We start from the raw sequence: 21,044 nt of genomic DNA on the forward strand, positions 1-21,044 counted from the left end.
CGGCATCGAAGACGAATGAAAAATCAGGCCCCAGGAAATGCGTTGCAAGCCCCTTTGGACCATCCAAAAGTGTCACCAAAGGAAGGCTTTGGGTACAAGTGAACTCCCCAGGGGAGCCTTTACGCAGCCCCACATGCAACTGGACCCTCCGGGTTCGCTGTTTCCGAGCATCCCTATACATAGCCCTAGCCGGCATCGAAGACGACTGAAAAATCAGGCCCCAGGAAATGCGTTGCGAGCCCTTTTCGCCCATCCAAAAGTGCCCCCAAAAGAAGACATTGGGTACAAAAGAACTTCCCAGGGGAGCCTTTACGCAGCCCCACATGCAACTGGACCCTCCGGGTTCGATTTTTCGAGCATCCCTAAAGATAGTCCTAGCCGGCATGGGAGAAGACTGAAAAATCGGGCCCCAGGAAACGCGTTGCAAGCCCCTTTGGACCATCCAAAAGTGTCACCAAAGGAAGGCTTTGGGTACAAGAGAACTCTCCAGGGGAGCCTTTACGCAGCCCCACATGCAACTGGACCCTCCGGGTTCGATTTTTCGAGCATCCCTAAAGATAGTCCTAGCCGGCATGGGAGAAGACTGAAAACCCGGGCCCCAGGAAACGCGTTGCGAGCCCTTTTCGCCCATCCAAAAGTGCCCCCAAAGGAAGGCTTTGGGTACAAGTGAACTCCCCAGGGGAGCCTTTACGCAGCCCCACATGCAACTGGACCCTCCGGGTTCGCTGTTTCTGAGCATCCCTAAACGTATCCCTAGCCGTCATCGAAGACGACTGAAAAATCAGGCCCCAGGAAATGCGTTACGAGCCCTTTTCGCCCATCCAAAAGTGCCCCCAAAGGAAGGCTTTGGGTACAAGTGAACTCCCCAGGGGAGCCTTTACGCAGCCCCACATGCAACTGGACCCTCCGGGTTCTCTGTTTCCGAGCTTCCCAAAACATAGCCCTAGACGGCATCGAAGACGTATTAAAAATCAGGCCCCAGGAAATGCGTTACAAGCCCTTTTCACCCATCCAAAAGTGCCCCGAAAGGAAGACTTTGGGTACAAGAGAACTCCCCAGGGGAGCCTTTACGCAGCCCCACATGGAACTAGACCCTTCGGGTTCGATTTTTCCGCGCAACCCTAAATATATCACTAGCCGGCATGGGAGAAGACTGAAAACCCGGGTCCCAGAAAATGCGTTGCAAGCCCCTTTGGACCATCCAAAAGTGTCACCAAAGGAAGGCTTTGGGTACAAGTGAACTCCCCAGGGGAGCCTTTACGCAGCCCCACATGCAACTGGACCCTCCGGGTTCGCTGTTCATGAGCAACCCTAAACGTAGCCCTAGCAATCATCGTAGACGAGTGAAAAATCCGGCCCCAGGAAATGAGTTGCGAGCCCCTTTGGACCATCCAAAAGTGTCACCAAAGGAAGGCTTTGGGTACATGTGAACTCCCCAGGGGAGTCTTTACGCAGCCCCACATGCAACTGGACCCTCCGGGTTCGCTGTTTCCGAGCATCCCTAAACATAGCCCTAGCCGGCATCGAAGACGAATGAAAAATCAGGCCCCAGGAAATGCGTTGCAAGCCCCTTTGGACCATCCAAAAGTGTCACCAAAGGAAGGCTTTGGGTACAAGTGAACTCCCCAGGGGAGCCTTTACGCAGCCCCACATGCAACTGGACCCTCCGGGTTCGCTGTTTCCGAGCATCCCTATACATAGCCCTAGCCGGCATCGAAGACGACTGAAAAATCAGGCCCCAGGAAATGCGTTGCGAGCCCTTTTCGCCCATCCAAAAGTGCCCCCAAAGGAAGACATTGGGTACAAAAGAACTTCCCAGGGGAGCCTTTACGCAGCCCCACATGCAACTGGACCCTCCGGGTTCGATTTTTCGAGCATCCCTAAAGATAGTCCTAGCCGGCATGGGAGAAGACTGAAAACCCGGGCCCCAGGAAACGCGTTGCAAGCCCCTTTGGACCATCCAAAAGTGTCACCAAAGGAAGGCTTTGGGTACAAGAGAACTCCCCAGGGGAGCCTTTACGCAGCCCCACATGCAACTGGACCCTCCGGGTTCGCTGTTTCCGAGCATCCCTAAACATAGCCCTAGCCGGCATCGAAGACGAATGAAAAATCAGGCCCCAGGAAATGCGTTGCAAGCCCCTTTGGACCATCCAAAAGTGTCACCAAAGGAAGGCTTTGGGTACAAGTGAACTCCCCAGGGGAGCCTTTACGCAGCCCCACATGCAACTGGACCCTCCGGGTTCGCTGTTTCCGAGCATCCCTATACATAGCCCTAGCCGGCATCGAAGACGACTGAAAAATCAGGCCCCAGGAAATGCGTTGCGAGCCCTTTTCGCCCATCCAAAAGTGCCCCCAAAAGAAGACATTGGGTACAAAAGAACTTCCCAGGGGAGCCTTTACGCAGCCCCACATGCAACTGGACCCTCCGGGTTCGATTTTTCGAGCATCCCTAAAGATAGTCCTAGCCGGCATGGGAGAAGACTGAAAAATCGGGCCCCAGGAAACGCGTTGCAAGCCCCTTTGGACCATCCAAAAGTGTCACCAAAGGAAGGCTTTGGGTACAAGAGAACTCTCCAGGGGAGCCTTTACGCAGCCCCACATGCAACTGGACCCTCCGGGTTCGATTTTTCGAGCATCCCTAAAGATAGTCCTAGCCGGCATGGGAGAAGACTGAAAACCCGGGCCCCAGGAAACGCGTTGCGAGCCCTTTTCGCCCATCCAAAAGTGCCCCCAAAGGAAGGCTTTGGGTACAAGTGAACTCCCCAGGGGAGCCTTTACGCAGCCCCACATGCAACTGGACCCTCCGGGTTCGCTGTTTCTGAGCATCCCTAAACGTATCCCTAGCCGTCATCGAAGACGACTGAAAAATCAGGCCCCAGGAAATGCGTTACGAGCCCTTTTCGCCCATCCAAAAGTGCCCCCAAAGGAAGGCTTTGGGTACAAGTGAACTCCCCAGGGGAGCCTTTACGCAGCCCCACATGCAACTGGACCCTCCGGGTTCTCTGTTTCCGAGCTTCCCAAAACATAGCCCTAGACGGCATCGAAGACGTATTAAAAATCAGGCCCCAGGAAATGCGTTACAAGCCCTTTTCACCCATCCAAAAGTGCCCCGAAAGGAAGACTTTGGGTACAAGAGAACTCCCCAGGGGAGCCTTTACGCAGCCCCACATGGAACTAGACCCTTCGGGTTCGATTTTTCCGCGCAACCCTAAATATATCACTAGCCGGCATGGGAGAAGACTGAAAACCCGGGTCCCAGAAAATGCGTTGCAAGCCCCTTTGGACCATCCAAAAGTGTCACCAAAGGAAGGCTTTGGGTACAAGTGAACTCCCCAGGGGAGCCTTTACGCAGCCCCACATGCAACTGGACCCTCCGGGTTCGCTGTTCATGAGCAACCCTAAACGTAGCCCTAGCAATCATCGTAGACGAGTGAAAAATCCGGCCCCAGGAAATGAGTTGCGAGCCCCTTTGGACCATCCAAAAGTGTCACCAAAGGAAGGCTTTGGGTACATGTGAACTCCCCAGGGGAGTCTTTACGCAGCCCCACATGCAACTGGACCCTCCGGGTTCGCTGTTTCCGAGCATCCCTAAACATAGCCCTAGCCGGCATCGAAGACGAATGAAAAATCAGGCCCCAGGAAATGCGTTGCAAGCCCCTTTGGACCATCCAAAAGTGTCACCAAAGGAAGGCTTTGGGTACAAGTGAACTCCCCAGGGGAGCCTTTACGCAGCCCCACATGCAACTGGACCCTCCGGGTTCGCTGTTTCCGAGCATCCCTATACATAGCCCTAGCCGGCATCGAAGACGACTGAAAAATCAGGCCCCAGGAAATGCGTTGCGAGCCCTTTTCTCCCATCCAAAAGTGCCCCCAAAAGAAGACATTGGGTACAAAAGAACTTCCCAGGGGAGCCTTTACGCAGCCCCACATGCAACTGGACCCTCCGGGTTCGATTTTTCGAGCATCCCTAAAGATAGTCCTAGCCGGCATGGGAGAAGACTGAAAACCCGGGCCCCAGGAAACGCGTTGCAAGCCCCTTTGGACCATCCAAAAGTGTCACCAAAGGAAGGCTTTGGGTACAAGAGAACTCCCCAGGGGAGCCTTTACGCAGCCCCACATGCAACTGGACCCTCCGGGTTCGCTGTTTCCGAGCATCCCTAAACATAGCCCTAGCCGGCATCGAAGACGAATGAAAAATCAGGCCCCAGGAAATGCGTTGCAAGCCCCTTTGGACCATCCAAAAGTGTCACCAAAGGAAGGCTTTGGGTACAAGTGAACTCCCCAGGGGAGCCTTTACGCAGCCCCACATGCAACTGGACCCTCCGGGTTCGCTGTTTCCGAGCATCCCTATACATAGCCCTAGCCGGCATCGAAGACGACTGAAAAATCAGGCCCCAGGAAATGCGTTGCGAGCCCTTTTCGCCCATCCAAAAGTGCCCCCAAAAGAAGACATTGGGTACAAAAGAACTTCCCAGGGGAGCCTTTACGCAGCCCCACATGCAACTGGACCCTCCGGGTTCGATTTTTCGAGCATCCCTAAAGATAGTCCTAGCCGGCATGGGAGAAGACTGAAAAATCGGGCCCCAGGAAACGCGTTGCAAGCCCCTTTGGACCATCCAAAAGTGTCACCAAAGGAAGGCTTTGGGTACAAGAGAACTCTCCAGGGGAGCCTTTACGCAGCCCCACATGCAACTGGACCCTCCGGGTTCGATTTTTCGAGCATCCCTAAAGATAGTCCTAGCCGGCATGGGAGAAGACTGAAAACCCGGGCCCCAGGAAACGCGTTGCGAGCCCTTTTCGCCCATCCAAAAGTGCCCCCAAAGGAAGGCTTTGGGTACAAGTGAACTCCCCAGGGGAGCCTTTACGCAGCCCCACATGCAACTGGACCCTCCGGGTTCGCTGTTTCTGAGCATCCCTAAACGTATCCCTAGCCGTCATCGGAGACGAGTGAAAAATCAGGCCCCAGGAAATGCGTTACGAGCCCTTTTCATCCATCAAAAAGTGCCCCCAAAGGAAGGCTTTGGGTACAAGTGAACTCCCCAAGGGAGCCTTTACGCAGCCCCACATGCAACTGGACCCTCCGGGTTCGCTGTTTCCTAGCATCCCTAAACATAACCCTTGCCGGCATCGAAGACGACTGAAAAATCCGGCCCCAGGAAATGCGTTTCAAGCCCCTTTGGACCATCAAAATGTGTCACCAAAGGAAGGCTTTGGGTACAAGTGAACTCCCCAGGGGAGCCTTTACACTGCCCCACATGCAACTGGACCCTCCGGGTTCGCTGTTCATGAGCAAAACTAAACGTAGCCCTAGCCGTCATCGGAGACGAGTGAAAAATCAGGCCCCAGGAAATGCGTTGGGAGCCCCTTTGGACCATCCAGAAGTGTCACCAAAGGAAGGCGTTGGGTACATCTGAAGTTCCCAGGGGAGCCTTTACGCAGCCCCATATGCAACTGGACCCTCCGGGTTCGCATTTTCTGAGCAACCCTAAACATAGCCCTAGCAGTCATCGGAGACGAGTGAAAAATCATGCCCCAGGAAATGCGTTCCGAGCCCCTTTGGACCATCCAAAACTGTCACCAAAGGAAGGCTTTGGGTACAAGTGAACTCCCCAGGGGAGCCTTTACGCAGACCCACATGCAACTGGACCCTCCGGGTTCGCTGTTTCCGAGCATCCCTAAACAAAGCCCTTGCCGGCATCGGAGACGAGTGAAAAATCAGGCCCCAGGAAATGCGTTCCGAGCCCTTTTCGCCCATCCAAAAGTGCCCCCAAAGGAAGACTATGGGAACAAGTGAACTCCCCAGGGGAGACTTTATGACGCCCCACATGCAACTGGACCCTCTGGGTTCGCTGTTTCCGAGCATCCCTAAACATAGCCCTACCGGCATCGATGACGACTGAAAAATCAGGCCCCAGGAAATGCGTTGCGAGCCCTTTTCACCCATCCAAAAGTGCCCCCAAAGGAAGACTTTGGGTACAAGAGAACTCCCCAGGGGAGCCTTTACGCAGCCCCACATGCAACTGGACCCTCCGGGTTCGATTTTTCCGAGCAGCGCTAAATATATCACTAGCCGGCAAGGGAGAAGACTGAAGACCCGGGCCCCAGAAAACGCTTTGCAAACCCCTTTGGACCATCCAAAAGTGTCACCAAAGGAAGGCTTTGGGTACAAGTGAACTCCCCAGGGGAGCCTTTACACTGCCCCACATGCAACTGGACCCTCCGGGTTCGCTGTTCATGAGCAAAACTAAACGTAGCCCTAGCCGTCATCGGAGACGAGTGAAAAATCAGGCCCCAGGAAATGCGTTCCGAGCCCCTTTGGACCATCCAAAACTGTCACCAAAGGAAGGCTTTGGGTACAAGTGAACTCCCCAGGGGAGCCTTTACGCAGACCCACATGCAACTGGACCCTCCGGGTTCGCTGTTTCCGAGCATCCCTAAACATAGACCTAGCCGGCATCGAAGACGACTGAAAAATCAGGCCCCAGGAAATGCGTTGCAAGCCTTTTTCACCTATCCAAAAGTGCCCCCAAAGGAAGGCTTTGGGTACAAGTGAACTCCCCAGGGGAGCCTTTACGCAGCCCCACATGCATCTGGACCCTCCTGGTTCGCTGTTTCCGAGCATCCCTAAACATAACGCAAGCCGGCATCGATGACGACTGAAAAATCAGGCATCAGGAAATGCGTTACAAGCCCTTTTAGCACATCCAAAAGTGCCCCAAAGGAAGGCTTTGGGTATAAGTGAACTCCCCAGGGGAGCCTTTACGCAGCCCCACATGCAACTGGACCCTCCGTGTTCGATATTTCCGTGCAACGCTAAATATATCACTAGCCGGCATGGGAGAAGACTGAAAACCCGGGCCCCAGAAAACGCATTGCAAGCCCCTTTGGACCATCCAAAAGTGTCACCAAAGGAAGGCTTTGTGTACAAGTGAACTCCCCAGGGGAGCCTTTACGCAGACCCACATGCAACTGGACCCTCCGGGTTCGCTGTTCCCGAGCATCCCTAAACATAGCCCTAGCCGGCATTGGAGACGAGTGAAAAATCAGGCCCCAGGAAATGCGTTCCGAGCCCTTTTCGCCCATCCAAAAGTGCCCCCAAAGGAAGACTATGGGAACAAGTGAGCTCCCCAGGGAAGACTTTATGACGCCCCACATGCAACTGGACCCTCCGAGTTCGCTGTTTCCAAGCATCCCTAAACATGATCCTAGCCGGCATCGAAGACGACTGAAAAATCAGGCCCCAGGAAATGCGTTGCAAGCCCTTTTCGCCCATCCAAAAGTGCCCCCAAAGGAAGGCTTTGGGTACAAGTGAACTCCCCAGGGGAGCCTTTACGCAGACCCACATGCAACTGGACCCTCCGGGTTCGCTGTTTCCGAGCATCCCTAAACATAGCCCTAGACGGCATCGAAGACGACTGAAAAACCGGGCCCAAGAAAACGCGTTGCGAGTCCCTTTTCGCCCATCCAAAAGTGTCCCCAAAGGAAGGCTTTGGGTACAAGAGAACTCCCCAGGGTAGCCTTTACGCAGCCCCACATGCAACTGGACCCTCCGGATCGCTGTTCATGAGCAAACCGAAACGTAGCCCTAGCCGTCATCGGAGACGAGTGAAAAATCAGGCCCAAGGAAATGCGTTGCGAGCCCCTTTGGACCATCCAAAACTGCCCCCAAAGTAAGGCTTTGGATACATCTGAAGTTCCCAGGGGAGCCTTTACGCAGCCCCACATGCAACTGGACCCTCCAGGTTCGCTGTTCATGAGCAACCCTAAACGTATCCATAGCAGTCATCGTAGACGAGTGAAGAATCCGGCCCCAGGAAATGAGTTGTGAGCCCCTTTGGACCATCCAAAAGTGTCACCAAAGGAAGGCCTTGGGTACATGTGAAGTTCCCAGGGGAGCCTTTACGCAGCCCCACATGCAACTGGACCCTCCGGATTCGCTGTTTTCGAGCATCCCTAAACATAGCCCTAGCCGGCATCGAAGACGACTGAAAAATCAGGCCCCAGGAAATGCGTTGCAAGCCCCTTTGGACCATCCAAAAGTGTCACCAAAGGAAGGCTTTGGGTACAAGAGAACTCCCCAGGGGAGCCTTTACGCAGCCCCACATGCAACTGGACCCTCTGGGTTCGCTGTTTCCGAGCATCTCTAAACATAGCCCTTGTCAGCATCGAAGATGACTGAAAAATCAGGCCCCAGGAAATGCGTTGCGAGCCATTTTTGCCCATCCAAAAGTGCCCCCAAAGGAAGACTTTGGGTACAAGAGAACTCCCCAGGGGAGCCTTTACGCAGCCCCACATGCAACTGGACCCTCCGGGTTCGCTGTTTCCGAGCATCCTTAAACATAGGCCTAGCAGGCATCGAAGACGACTGAAAAATCAGGCCCCAGGAAATGCGTTACGAGCCCTTTTCGCCCATCCAAAAGTGCCCCCAAAGGAAGGCTTTGGGTACAAGTGAACTCCCCAGGGGAGCCTTTACGCAGCCCCACATGCAACTGGACCCTCCGGGTTCGCTGTTTCCGAGCATCCCTAAACATAGCCCTACCGGCATCGATGACGACTGAAAAATCAGGCCCCAGGAAATGCGTTACGAGCCCTTTTCACCCATCCAAAAGTGCCCCCAAAGGAAGACTTTGGGTACAAGAGAACTCCCCAGGGGAGCCTTTACGCAGCCCCACATTGAACTGGACCCTCCGGGTTCGATTTTTCCGAGCAACACTAAATATATCACTAGCCGGCAAGGGAGAAGACTGAAAACTCGGGTCCCAGAAAACGCGTTGCAAGCCCCTTTGGACCATCCCAAAGTGTCACCAAAGGAAGGCTTTGGGTACAAGTGAACTCCCCAGGGGAGCCTTTACGCAGCCCCACATGCAACTGGACCCTCCGGATCGCTGTTCATGAGCAAACCTAAACGTAGCCCTAGCCGTCATCGGAGACAAGTGAAAAATCAGGCCCAAGGAAGTGCGTTGCGAGCCCCTTTGGACCATCCAAAACTGCCCCCAAAGGAAGGCTTTGGATACATCTGAAGTTCCCAGGGGAGCCTTTACGCAGCCCCACATGCAACTGGACCCTCCAGGTTCGCTGTTCATGAGCAACCCTAAACGTATCCCTAGCAGTCATCGTAGACGAGTGAAGAATCCGGCCCCAGGAAATGAGTTGTGAGCCCCTTTGGACCATCCAAAAGTGTCACCAAAGGAAGGCCTTGGGTACATGTGAAGTTCCCAGGCTAGCCTTTACGCAGCCCCACATGCAACTGGACCCTCCGGGTTCGCTGTTTCCGAGCATCCTTAAACATAGGCCTAGCAGGCATCGAAGACGACTGAAAAATCAGGCCCCAGGAAATGCGTTACGAGCGCTTTTCGCCCATCCAAAAGTGCCCCCAAAGGAAGGCTTTGGGTACAAGTGAACTCCCCAGGGGAGCCTTTACGCAGCCCCACATGCAACTGGACCCTCCGGGTTCGCTGTTTCCGAGCATCCTTAAACATAGGCCTAGCAGGCATCGAAGACGACTGAAAAATCAATCCCCAGGAAATGCGTTACGAGCCCTTTTCGCCCATCCAAAAGTGCCCCCAAAGGAAGGCTTTGGGTACAAGTGAACTCCCCAGGGGAGCCTTTACGCAGCCCCACATGCAACTGGACCCTCCGGATCGCTGTTCATGAGCAAACCTAAACGTATCCCTAGCCAGCATCGATGACGACTGAAAAATCAGGCCCCAGGAAATGAGTTGTGAGCCCCTTTGGACCATCCAAAACTGCCCCCAAAGGAAGGCTTTGGATACATCTGAAGTTCCCAGGGGAGCCTTTACGCAGCCCCACATGCAACTGGACCCTCCGGTTCGCTGTTTCTGAGCAACCCTAAATATATCCCTAGACGGCATGGGAGAATACTGTAAACACGGGCCCCAGAAAACGCGTTGCAGGCCCCTTTGGACCATCCCAAAGTGTCACCAAAGGAAGGCTTTGGGTACAAGTGAACTCTCCAGGGGAGCCTTTACGCAGCCCCACATGCAACTGGACCCTCCAGGTTTGCTGTTCATGAGCAACCCTAAACGTATCCCTAGCAGTCATCGTAGACGAGTGAAGAATCCGGCCCCAGGAAATGAGTTGTGAGCCCCTTTGGACCATCCAAAAGTGTCACCAAAGGAAGGCCTTGGGTACATGTGAAGTTCCCAGGGGAGCCTTTACGCAGCCCCACATGCAACTGGACCCTCCGGGTTCGCTGTTTTCGAGCATCCCTAAACATAGCCCTAGCCGGCATCGAAGACGACTGAAAAATCAGGCCCCAGGAAATGCGTTGCAAGCCCCTTTGGACCATCCAAAAGTGTCACCAAAGGAAGGCTTTGGGTACAAGAGAACTCCCCAGGGGAGCCTTTACGCAGCCCCACATGCAACTGGACCCTCCGGGTTCGCTGTTTCCGAGCATCCCTATACATAGCCCTAGCCGGCATCGAAGACGACTGAAAAACCGGGCCCCAGAAAACGCGTTGCGAGTCCCTTTGGACCATCCAAAAGTGCCCCCAAAGGAAGGCTTTGGGTACAAGAGAACTCCCCAGGGGAGCCTTTACGCAGCCCCATATGCAACTGGACCCTCCGGGTTCGCTGTTTCCAAGCATCCCTAAACATAGCCCTAGCCAGCATTGAAGACGACTGAAAAATCAGGTCCCAGGAAATGCGTTGCGAGCCCTTTTCGCCCATCCAAAAGTGCCCCCAAAGGAAGGCTTTGGGTACAAGTGAACTCCCCAGGGGAGCCTTTACGCAGCCCCACATGCAACTGGACCCTCCGGGTTCGCTGTTTCTGAGCAACCCTAAATATATCCCTAGCCGGCATGGGAGAAGACTGTAAACACGGGCCCCAGAAAACGCGTTGCAAGCCACTTTGGACCATCCCAAAGTGTCACCAAAGGAAGACTTTGGGTACAAGTGAACTCCCCAGGGGAGCCTTTACGCAGCCCCACATGCAACTGGACCCTCCAGGTTCGCTGTTCATGAGCAACCCTAAACGTATCCCTAGCAGTCATCGTAGACGAGTGAAGAATCCGGCCCCAGGAAATGAGTTGTGAGCCCCTTTGGACCATCCAAAAGTGTCACCAAAGGAAGGCCTTGGGTACATGTGAAGTTCCCAGGCTAGCCTTTACGCAGCCCCACATGCAACTGGACCCTCCGGGTTCGCTGTTTCCGAGCATCCTTAAACATAGGCCTAGCAGGCATCGAAGACGACTGAAAAATCAGGCCCCAGGAAATGCGTTACGAGCGCTTTTAGCCCATCCAAAAGTGCCCCCAAAGGAAGGCTTTGGGTACAAGTGAACTCCCCAGGGGAGCCTTTACGCAGCCCCACATGCAACTGGACCCTCCGGGTTCGCTGTTTCCGAGCATCCCTAAACATAGCCCTACCGGCATCGATGACGACTGAAAAATCAGGCCCCAGGAAATGCGTTACGAGCCCTTTTCACCCATCCAAAAGTGCCCCCAAAGGAAGACTTTGGGTACAAGAGAACTCCCCAGGGGAGCCTTTACGCAGCCCCACATGGAACTGGACCCTCCGGGTTCGATTTTTCCGAGCAACACTAAATATATCACTAGCCGGCATGGGAGAAGACTGAAAACTCGGGTCCCAGAAAACGCGTTGCAAGCCCCTTTGGACCATCCCAAAGTGTCACCAAAGGAAGGCTTTGGGTACAAGTGAACTCCCCAGGGGAGACTTTACGCAGCCCCACATGCAACTGGACCCTCCGGGTTCGCTGTTTCCGAGCATCCCTATACATAGCCCTAGCCGGCATCGAAGATGACTGAAAAACCGGGCCCCAGAAAACGCGTTACGAGTCCCTTTGGACCATCCAAAAGTGCCCCCAAAGGAAGGCTTTGGGTACAAGAGAACTCCCCAGGGGAGCCTTTACGCAGCCCCATATGCAACTGGACCCTCCGGGTTCGCTGTTTCCGAGCATCCCTAAACATAGCCCTAGCCAGCATCGAAGACGACTGAAAAATCAGGTCCCAGGAAATGCGTTGCGAGCCCCTTTGGACCATCCAAAAGTGCCCCCAAAGGAAGGCTTTGGGTACAAGTGAACTCCCCAGGGGAGCCTTTACGCAGCCCCACATGCAACTGGACCCTCCGGGTTCGCTGTTTCTGAGCAACCCTAAATATATCCCTAGCCGGCATGGGAGAAGACTGTAAACACGGGCCCCAGAAAACGCGTTGCAAGCCACTTTGGACCATCCCAAAGTGTCACCAAAGGAAGGCTTTGGGTACAAGTGAACTCCCCAGGGGAGCCTTTACGCAGCCCCACATGCAACTGGACCCTCCGGGTTCGCTGTTCATGAGCAACCCTAAACGTAGCCCTTGCCGGCATCGAAGATGACTGAAAAATCAGGCCCCAGGAAATGCGTTACGAGCCCTTTTCGCCCATCCAAATGTGCCCCCAAACGAAGACTTGGGTACAAGAGAACTCCCCAGGGGAGCCTTTACGCAGCCCCACATGCAACTGGACCCTCCGGGTTCGCTATTTCCGAGTATCCTTAAACATATGCCTAGCAGGCATCGAAAACGACTGAAAAATCAGGCCCCAGGAAATGCGTTACGAGCCCTTTTCGCCCATCCAAAAGTGCCCCCAAAGGAAGACTTTGGGTACAAGTGAACTCCCCAGGGGAGCCTTTACGCAGACCCACATGCAACTGGACCCTCCGGGTTCGATTTTTCCGAGCAACCCTTAATATATCACTAGCCGGCATGGGAGAAGACTGAAAACCTGGGTCCCAGAAAACGCGTTTCAAGCCCCTTTGGACCATCCAAAAGTGTCACCAAAGGAAGGCTTTGGGTACAAGTGAACTCCCCAGGGGAGCCTTTACGCAGACCCACATGCAACTGGACCCTCCGGGTTCGATTTTTCCGAGCAACCCTTAATATATCACTAGCCGGCATGGGAGAAGACTGAAAACCTGGGTCCCAGAAAACGCGTTTCAAGCCCCTTTGGACCATCCAAAAGTGTCACCAAAGGAAGACTTTGGGTACAAGTGAACTCCCCAGGGGAGCCTTTACGCAGACCCACATGCAACTGGACCCTCCGGGTTCGATTTTTCCGAGCAACCCTTAATATATCACTAGCAGGCATGGGAGAAGACTGAAAACCTAGGTCCCAGAAAACGCGTTTCAAGCCCCTTTGGACCATCCAAAAGTGCCCCCAAAGGAAGGCTTTGGGTACAAGAGAACTCCCCAGGGGAGCCTTTACGCAGCCCCACATGCAACTGGACCCTCCGGGTTTGCTGTTCATGAGCAACCCTAAACGTAGCCCTTGCCGGCATCGAAGATGACTGAAAAATCAGGCCCCAGGAAATGCGTTACGAGCCCTTTTCTCCCATCCAAAAGTGCCCCCAAACGAAGACTTTGGGTACAAGAGAACTCCCCAGGGGAACCTTTACGCAGCCCCACATGCAACTGGACCCTCCGGGTTCGCTGTTTCCGAGCATCCTTAAACATAGGCCTAGCAGGCATCGAAGACGACTGAAAAATCAGGCCCCAGGAAATGCGTTACGAGCCCTTTTCGCCCATCCAAAAGTGCCCCCAAAGGAAGGCTTTGGGTACAAGTGAACTCCCCAGGGGAGCCTTTACGCAGCCCCACATGCAACTGGACCCTCCGGGTTCTCTGTTTCCGAGCTTCCCAAAACATAGCCCTAGACGGCATCGAAGACGTATTAAAAATCAGGCCCCAGGAAATGCGTTACAAGCCCTTTTCACCCATCCAAAAGTGCCCCGAAAGGAAGACTTTGGGTACAAGAGAACTCCCCAGGGGAGCCTTTACGCAGCCCCACATGGAACTAGACCCTTCGGGTTCGATTTTTCCGCGCAACCCTAAATATATCACTAGCCGGCATGGGAGAAGACTGAAAACCCGGGTCCCAGAAAATGCGTTGCAAGCCCCTTTGGACCATCCAAAAGTGTCACCAAAGGAAGGCTTTGGGTACAAGTGAACTCCCCAGGGGAGCCTTTACGCAGCCCCACATGCAACTGGACCCTCCGGGTTCGCTGTTCATGAGCAACCCTAAACGTAGCCCTAGCAATCATCGTAGACGAGTGAAAAATCCGGCCCCAGGAAATGAGTTGCGAGCCCCTTTGGACCATCCAAAAGTGTCACCAAAGGAAGGCTTTGGGTACATGTGAACTCCCCAGGGGAGTCTTTACGCAGCCCCACATGCAACTGGACCCTCCGGGTTCGCTGTTTCCGAGCATCCCTAAACATAGCCCTAGCCGGCATCGAAGACGAATGAAAAATCCGGCCCCAGGAAATGCGTTGCAAGCCCCTTTGGACCATCCAAAAGTGTCACCAAAGGAAGGCTTTGGGTACAAGTGAACTCCCCAGGGGAGCCTTTACGCAGCCCCACATGCAACTGGACCCTCCGGGTTCGCTGTTTCCGAGCATCCCTATACATAGCCCTAGCCGGCATCGAAGATGACTGAAAAACCGGGCCCCAGAAAACGCGTTGCGAGTCCCTTTGGACCATCCAAAAGTGCCCCCAAAGGAAGGCTTTGGGTACAAGAGAACTCCCCAGGGGAGCCTTTACGCAGCCCCATATGCAACTGGACCCTCCGGGTTCGCTGTTTCCGAGCATCCCTAAACATAGCCCTAGCCAGCATCGAAGACGACTGAAAAATCAGGCCCCAGGAAATGCGTTGCGAGCCCCTTTGGACCATCCAAAAGTGCCCCCAAAGGAAGGCTTTGGGTACAAGTGAACTCCCCAGGGGAGCCTTTACGCAGCCCCACATGCAACTGGACCCTCCGGGTTCGCTGTTTCTGAGCAACCCTAAATATATCCCTAGCCGGCATGGGAGAAGACTGTAAACACGGGCCCCAGAAAACGCGTTGCAAGCCACTTTGGACCATCCCAAAGTGTCACCAAAGGAAGGCTTTGGGTACAAGTGAACTCCCCAGGGGAGCCTTTACGCAGCCCCACATGCAACTGGACCCTCCGGGTTCGCTGTTCATGAGCAACCCTAAACGTAGCCCTTGCCGGCATCGAAGATGACTGAAAAATCAGGCCCCAGGAAATGCGTTACGAGCCCTTTTCGCCCATCCAAATGTGCCCCCAAACGAAGACTTGGGTACAAGAGAACTCCCCAGGGGAGCCTTTACGCAGCCCCACATGCAACTGGACCCTCCGGGTTCGCTGTTTCCGAGCATCCTTAAACATATGCCTAGCAGGCATCGAAAACGACTGAAAAATCAGGCCCCAGGAAATGAGTTACGAGCCCTTTTCGCCCATCCAAAAGTGCCCCCAAAGGAAGACTTTGGGTACAAGTGAACTCCCCAGGGGAGCCTTTACGCAGACCCACATGCAACTGGACCCTCCGGGTTCGATTTTTCCGAGCAACCCTAAATATATCACTAGCCGGCATGGGAGAAGACTGAAAACCTGGGTCCCAGAAAACGCGTTTCAAGCCCCTTTGGACCATCCAAAAGTGTCACCAAAGGAAGGCTTTGGGTACAAGTGAACTCCCCAGGGGAGCCTTTACGCAGACCCACATGCAACTGGACCCTCCGGGTTCGATTTTTCCGAGCAACCCTTAATATATCACTAGCCGGCATGGGAGAAGACTGAAAACCTGGGTCCCAGAAAACGCGTTTCAAGCCCCTTTGGACCATCCAAAAGTGTCACCAAAGGAAGACTTTGGGTACAAGTGAACTCCCCAGGGGAGCCTTTACGCAGACCCACATGCAACTGGACCCTCCGGGTTCGATTTTTCCGAGCAACCCTTAATATATCACTAGCAGGCATGGGAGAAGACTGAAAACCTAGGTCCCAGAAAACGCGTTTCAAGCCCCTTTGGACCATCCAAAAGTGCCCCCAAAGGAAGGCTTTGGGTACAAGAGAACTCCCCAGGGGAGCCTTTACGCAGCCCCACATGCAACTGGACCCTCCGGGTTTGCTGTTCATGAGCAACCCTAAACGTAGCCCTTGCCGGCATCGAAGATGACTGAAAAATCAGGCCCCAGGAAATGCGTTACGAGCCCTTTTCTCCCATCCAAAAGTGCCCCCAAACGAAGACTTTGGGTACAAGAGAACTCCCCAGGGGAGCCTTTACGCAGCCCCACATGCAACTGGACCCTCCGGGTTCGCTGTTTCCGAGCATCCTTAAACATAGGCCTAGCAGGCATCGAAGACGACTGAAAAATCAGGCCCCAGGAAATGCGTTACGAGCCCTTTTCGCCCATCCAAAAGTGCCCCCAAAGGAAGGCTTTGGGTACAAGTGAACTCCCCAGGGGAGCCTTTACGCAGCCCCACATGCAACTGGACCCTCCGGGTTCTCTGTTTCCGAGCTTCCCAAAACATAGCCCTAGACGGCATCGAAGACGTATTAAAAATCAGGCCCCAGGAAATGCGTTACAAGCCCTTTTCACCCATCCAAAAGTGCCCCGAAAGGAAGACTTTGGGTACAAGAGAACTCCCCAGGGGAGCCTTTACGCAGCCCCACATGGAACTAGACCCTTCGGGTTCGATTTTTCCGCGCAACCCTAAATATATCACTAGCCGGCATGGGAGAAGACTGAAAACCCGGGTCCCAGAAAATGCGTTGCAAGCCCCTTTGGACCATCCAAAAGTGTCACCAAAGGAAGGCTTTGGGTACAAGTGAACTCCCCAGGGGAGCCTTTACGCAGCCCCACATGCAACTGGACCCTCCGGGTTCGCTGTTCATGAGCAACCCTAAACGTAGCCCTAGCAATCATCGTAGACGAGTGAAAAATCCGGCCCCAGGAAATGAGTTGCGAGCCCCTTTGGACCATCCAAAAGTGTCACCAAAGGAAGGCTTTGGGTACATGTGAACTCCCCAGGGGAGTCTTTACGCAGCCCCACATGCAACTGGACCCTCCGGGTTCGCTGTTTCCGAGCATCCCTAAACATAGCCCTAGCCGGCATCGAAGACGAATGAAAAATCAGGCCCCAGGAAATGCGTTGCAAGCCCCTTTGGACCATCCAAAAGTGTCACCAAAGGAAGGCTTTGGGTACAAGTGAACTCCCCAGGGGAGCCTTTACGCAGCCCCACATGCAACTGGACCCTCCGGGTTCGCTGTTTCCGAGCATCCCTATACATAGCCCTAGCCGGCATCGAAGACGACTGAAAAATCAGGCCCCAGGAAATGCGTTGCGAGCCCTTTTCGCCCATCCAAAAGTGCCCCCAAAAGAAGACATTGGGTACAAAAGAACTTCCCAGGGGAGCCTTTACGCAGCCCCACATGCAACTGGACCCTCCGGGTTCGATTTTTCGAGCATCCCTAAAGATAGTCCTAGCCGGCATGGGAGAAGACTGAAAACCCGGGCCCCAGGAAACGCGTTGCAAGCCCCTTTGGACCATCCAAAAGTGTCACCAAAGGAAGGCTTTGGGTACAAGAGAACTCCCCAGGGGAGCCTTTACGCAGCCCCACATGCAACTGGACCCTCCGGGTTCGCTGTTTCCGAGCATCCCTAAACATAGCCCTAGCCGGCATCGAAGACGAATGAAAAATCAGGCCCCAGGAAATGCGTTGCAAGCCCCTTTGGACCATCCAAAAGTGTCACCAAAGGAAGGCTTTGGGTACAAGTGAACTCCCCAGGGGAGCCTTTACGCAGCCCCACATGCAACTGGACCCTCCGGGTTCGCTGTTTCCGAGCATCCCTATACATAGCCCTAGCCGGCATCGAAGACGACTGAAAAATCAGGCCCCAGGAAATGCGTTGCGAGCCCTTTTCGCCCATCCAAAAGTGCCCCCAAAAGAAGACATTGGGTACAAAAGAACTTCCCAGGGGAGCCTTTACGCAGCCCCACATGCAACTGGACCCTCCGGGTTCGATTTTTCGAGCATCCCTAAAGATAGTCCTAGCCGGCATGGGAGAAGACTGAAAAATCGGGCCCCAGGAAACGCGTTGCAAGCCCCTTTGGACCATCCAAAAGTGTCACCAAAGGAAGGCTTTGGGTACAAGAGAACTCTCCAGGGGAGCCTTTACGCAGCCCCACATGCAACTGGACCCTCCGGGTTCGATTTTTCGAGCATCCCTAAAGATAGTCCTAGCCGGCATGGGAGAAGACTGAAAACCCGGGCCCCAGGAAACGCGTTGCGAGCCCTTTTCGCCCATCCAAAAGTGCCCCCAAAGGAAGGCTTTGGGTACAAGTGAACTCCCCAGGGGAGCCTTTACGCAGCCCCACATGCAACTGGACCCTCCGGGTTCGCTGTTTCTGAGCATCCCTAAACGTATCCCTAGCCGTCATCGAAGACGACTGAAAAATCAGGCCCCAGGAAATGCGTTACGAGCCCTTTTCGCCCATCCAAAAGTGCCCCCAAAGGAAGGCTTTGGGTACAAGTGAACTCCCCAGGGGAGCCTTTACGCAGCCCCACATGCAACTGGACCCTCCGGGTTCTCTGTTTCCGAGCTTCCCAAAACATAGCCCTAGACGGCATCGAAGACGTATTAAAAATCAGGCCCCAGGAAATGCGTTACAAGCCCTTTTCACCCATCCAAAAGTGCCCCGAAAGGAAGACTTTGGGTACAAGAGAACTCCCCAGGGGAGCCTTTACGCAGCCCCACATGGAACTAGACCCTTCGGGTTCGATTTTTCCGCGCAACCCTAAATATATCACTAGCCGGCATGGGAGAAGACTGAAAACCCGGGTCCCAGAAAATGCGTTGCAAGCCCCTTTGGACCATCCAAAAGTGTCACCAAAGGAAGGCTTTGGGTACAAGTGAACTCCCCAGGGGAGCCTTTACGCAGCCCCACATGCAACTGGACCCTCCGGGTTCGCTGTTCATGAGCAACCCTAAACGTAGCCCTAGCAATCATCGTAGACGAGTGAAAAATCCGGCCCCAGGAAATGAGTTGCGAGCCCCTTTGGACCATCCAAAAGTGTCACCAAAGGAAGGCTTTGGGTACATGTGAACTCCCCAGGGGAGTCTTTACGCAGCCCCACATGCAACTGGACCCTCCGGGTTCGCTGTTTCCGAGCATCCCTAAACATAGCCCTAGCCGGCATCGAAGACGAATGAAAAATCCGGCCCCAGGAAATGCGTTGCAAGCCCCTTTGGACCATCCAAAAGTGTCACCAAAGGAAGGCTTTGGGTACAAGTGAACTCCCCAGGGGAGCCTTTACGCAGCCCCACATGCAACTGGACCCTCCGGGTTCGCTGTTTCCGAGCATCCCTATACATAGCCCTAGCCGGCATCGAAGATGACTGAAAAACCGGGCCCCAGAAAACGCGTTGCGAGTCCCTTTGGACCATCCAAAAGTGCCCCCAAAGGAAGGCTTTGGGTACAAGAGAACTCCCCAGGGGAGCCTTTACGCAGCCCCATATGCAACTGGACCCTCCGGGTTCGCTGTTTCCGAGCATCCCTAAACATAGCCCTAGCTAGCATCGAAGACGACTGAAAAATCAGGCCCCAGGAAATGCGTTGCGAGCCCCTTTGGACCATCCAAAAGTGCCCCCAAAGGAAGGCTTTGGGTACAAGTGAACTCCCCAGGGGAGCCTTTACGCAGCCCCACATGCAACTGGACCCTCCGGGTTCGCTGTTTCTGAGCAACCCTAAATATATCCCTAGCCGGCATGGGAGAAGACTGTAAACACGGGCCCCAGAAAACGCGTTGCAAGCCACTTTGGACCATCCCAAAGTGTCACCAAAGGAAGGCTTTGGGTACAAGTGAACTCCCCAGGGGAGCCTTTACGCAGACCCACATGCAACTGGACCCTCCGGGTTCGATTTTTCCGAGCAACCCTAAATATATCACTAGCCGGCATGGGAGAAGACTGAAAACCTGGGTCCCAGAAAACGCGTTTCAAGCCCCTTTGGACCATCCAAAAGTGTCACCAAAGGAAGGCTTTGGGTACAAGTGAACTCCCCAGGGGAGCCTTTACGCAGACCCACATGCAACTGGACCCTCCGGGTTCGATTTTTCCGAGCAACCCTTAATATATCACTAGCCGGCATGGGAGAAGACTGAAAACCTGGGTCCCAGAAAACGCGTTTCAAGCCCCTTTGGACCATCCAAAAGTGTCACCAAAGGAAGACTTTGGGTACAAGTGAACTCCCCAGGGGAGCCTTTACGCAGACCCACATGCAACTGGACCCTCCGGGTTCGATTTTTCCGAGCAACCCTTAATATATCACTAGCAGGCATGGGAGAAGACTGAAAACCTAGGTCCCAGAAAACGCGTTGCAAGCCCCTTTGGACCATCCAAAAGTGCCCCCAAAGGAAGGCTTTGGGTACAAGAGAACTCCCCAGGGGAGCCTTTACGCAGCCCCACATGCAACTGGACCCTCCGGGTTTGCTGTTCATGAGCAACCCTAAACGTAGCCCTTGCCGGCATCGAAGATGACTGAAAAATCAGGCCCCAGGAAATGCGTTACGAGCCCTTTTCTCCCATCCAAAAGTGCCCCCAAACGAAGACTTTGGGTACAAGAGAACTCCCCAGGGGAGCCTTTACGCAGCCCCACATGCAACTGGACCCTCCGGGTTCGCTGTTTCCGAGCATCCTTAAACATAGGCCTAGCAGGCATCGAAGACGACTGAAAAATCAGGCCCCAGGAAATGCGTTACGAGCCCTTTTCGCCCATCCAAAAGTGCCCCCAAAGGAAGGCTTTGGGTACAAGTGAACTCCCCAGGGGAGCCTTTACGCAGCCCCACATGCAACTGGACCCTCCGGGTTCTCTGTTTCCGAGCTTCCCAAAACATAGCCCTAGACGGCATCGAAGACGTATTAAAAATCAGGCCCCAGGAAATGCGTTACAAGCCCTTTTCACCCATCCAAAAGTGCCCCGAAAGGAAGACTTTGGGTACAAGAGAACTCCCCAGGGGAGCCTTTACGCAGCCCCACATGGAACTAGACCCTTCGGGTTCGATTTTTCCGCGCAACCCTAAATATATCACTAGCCGGCATGGGAGAAGACTGAAAACCCGGGTCCCAGAAAATGCGTTGCAAGCCCCTTTGGACCATCCAAAAGTGTCACCAAAGGAAGGCTTTGGGTACAAGTGAACTCCCCAGGGGAGCCTTTACGCAGCCCCACATGCAACTGGACCCTCCGGGTTCGCTGTTCA

The sequence above is a fragment of the Anas platyrhynchos genome, chromosome 9, assembly GCF_047663525.1.
Source record: "Anas platyrhynchos isolate ZD024472 breed Pekin duck chromosome 9, IASCAAS_PekinDuck_T2T, whole genome shotgun sequence".
NCBI classification, from domain to species: domain Eukaryota; kingdom Metazoa; phylum Chordata; class Aves; order Anseriformes; family Anatidae; genus Anas; species Anas platyrhynchos.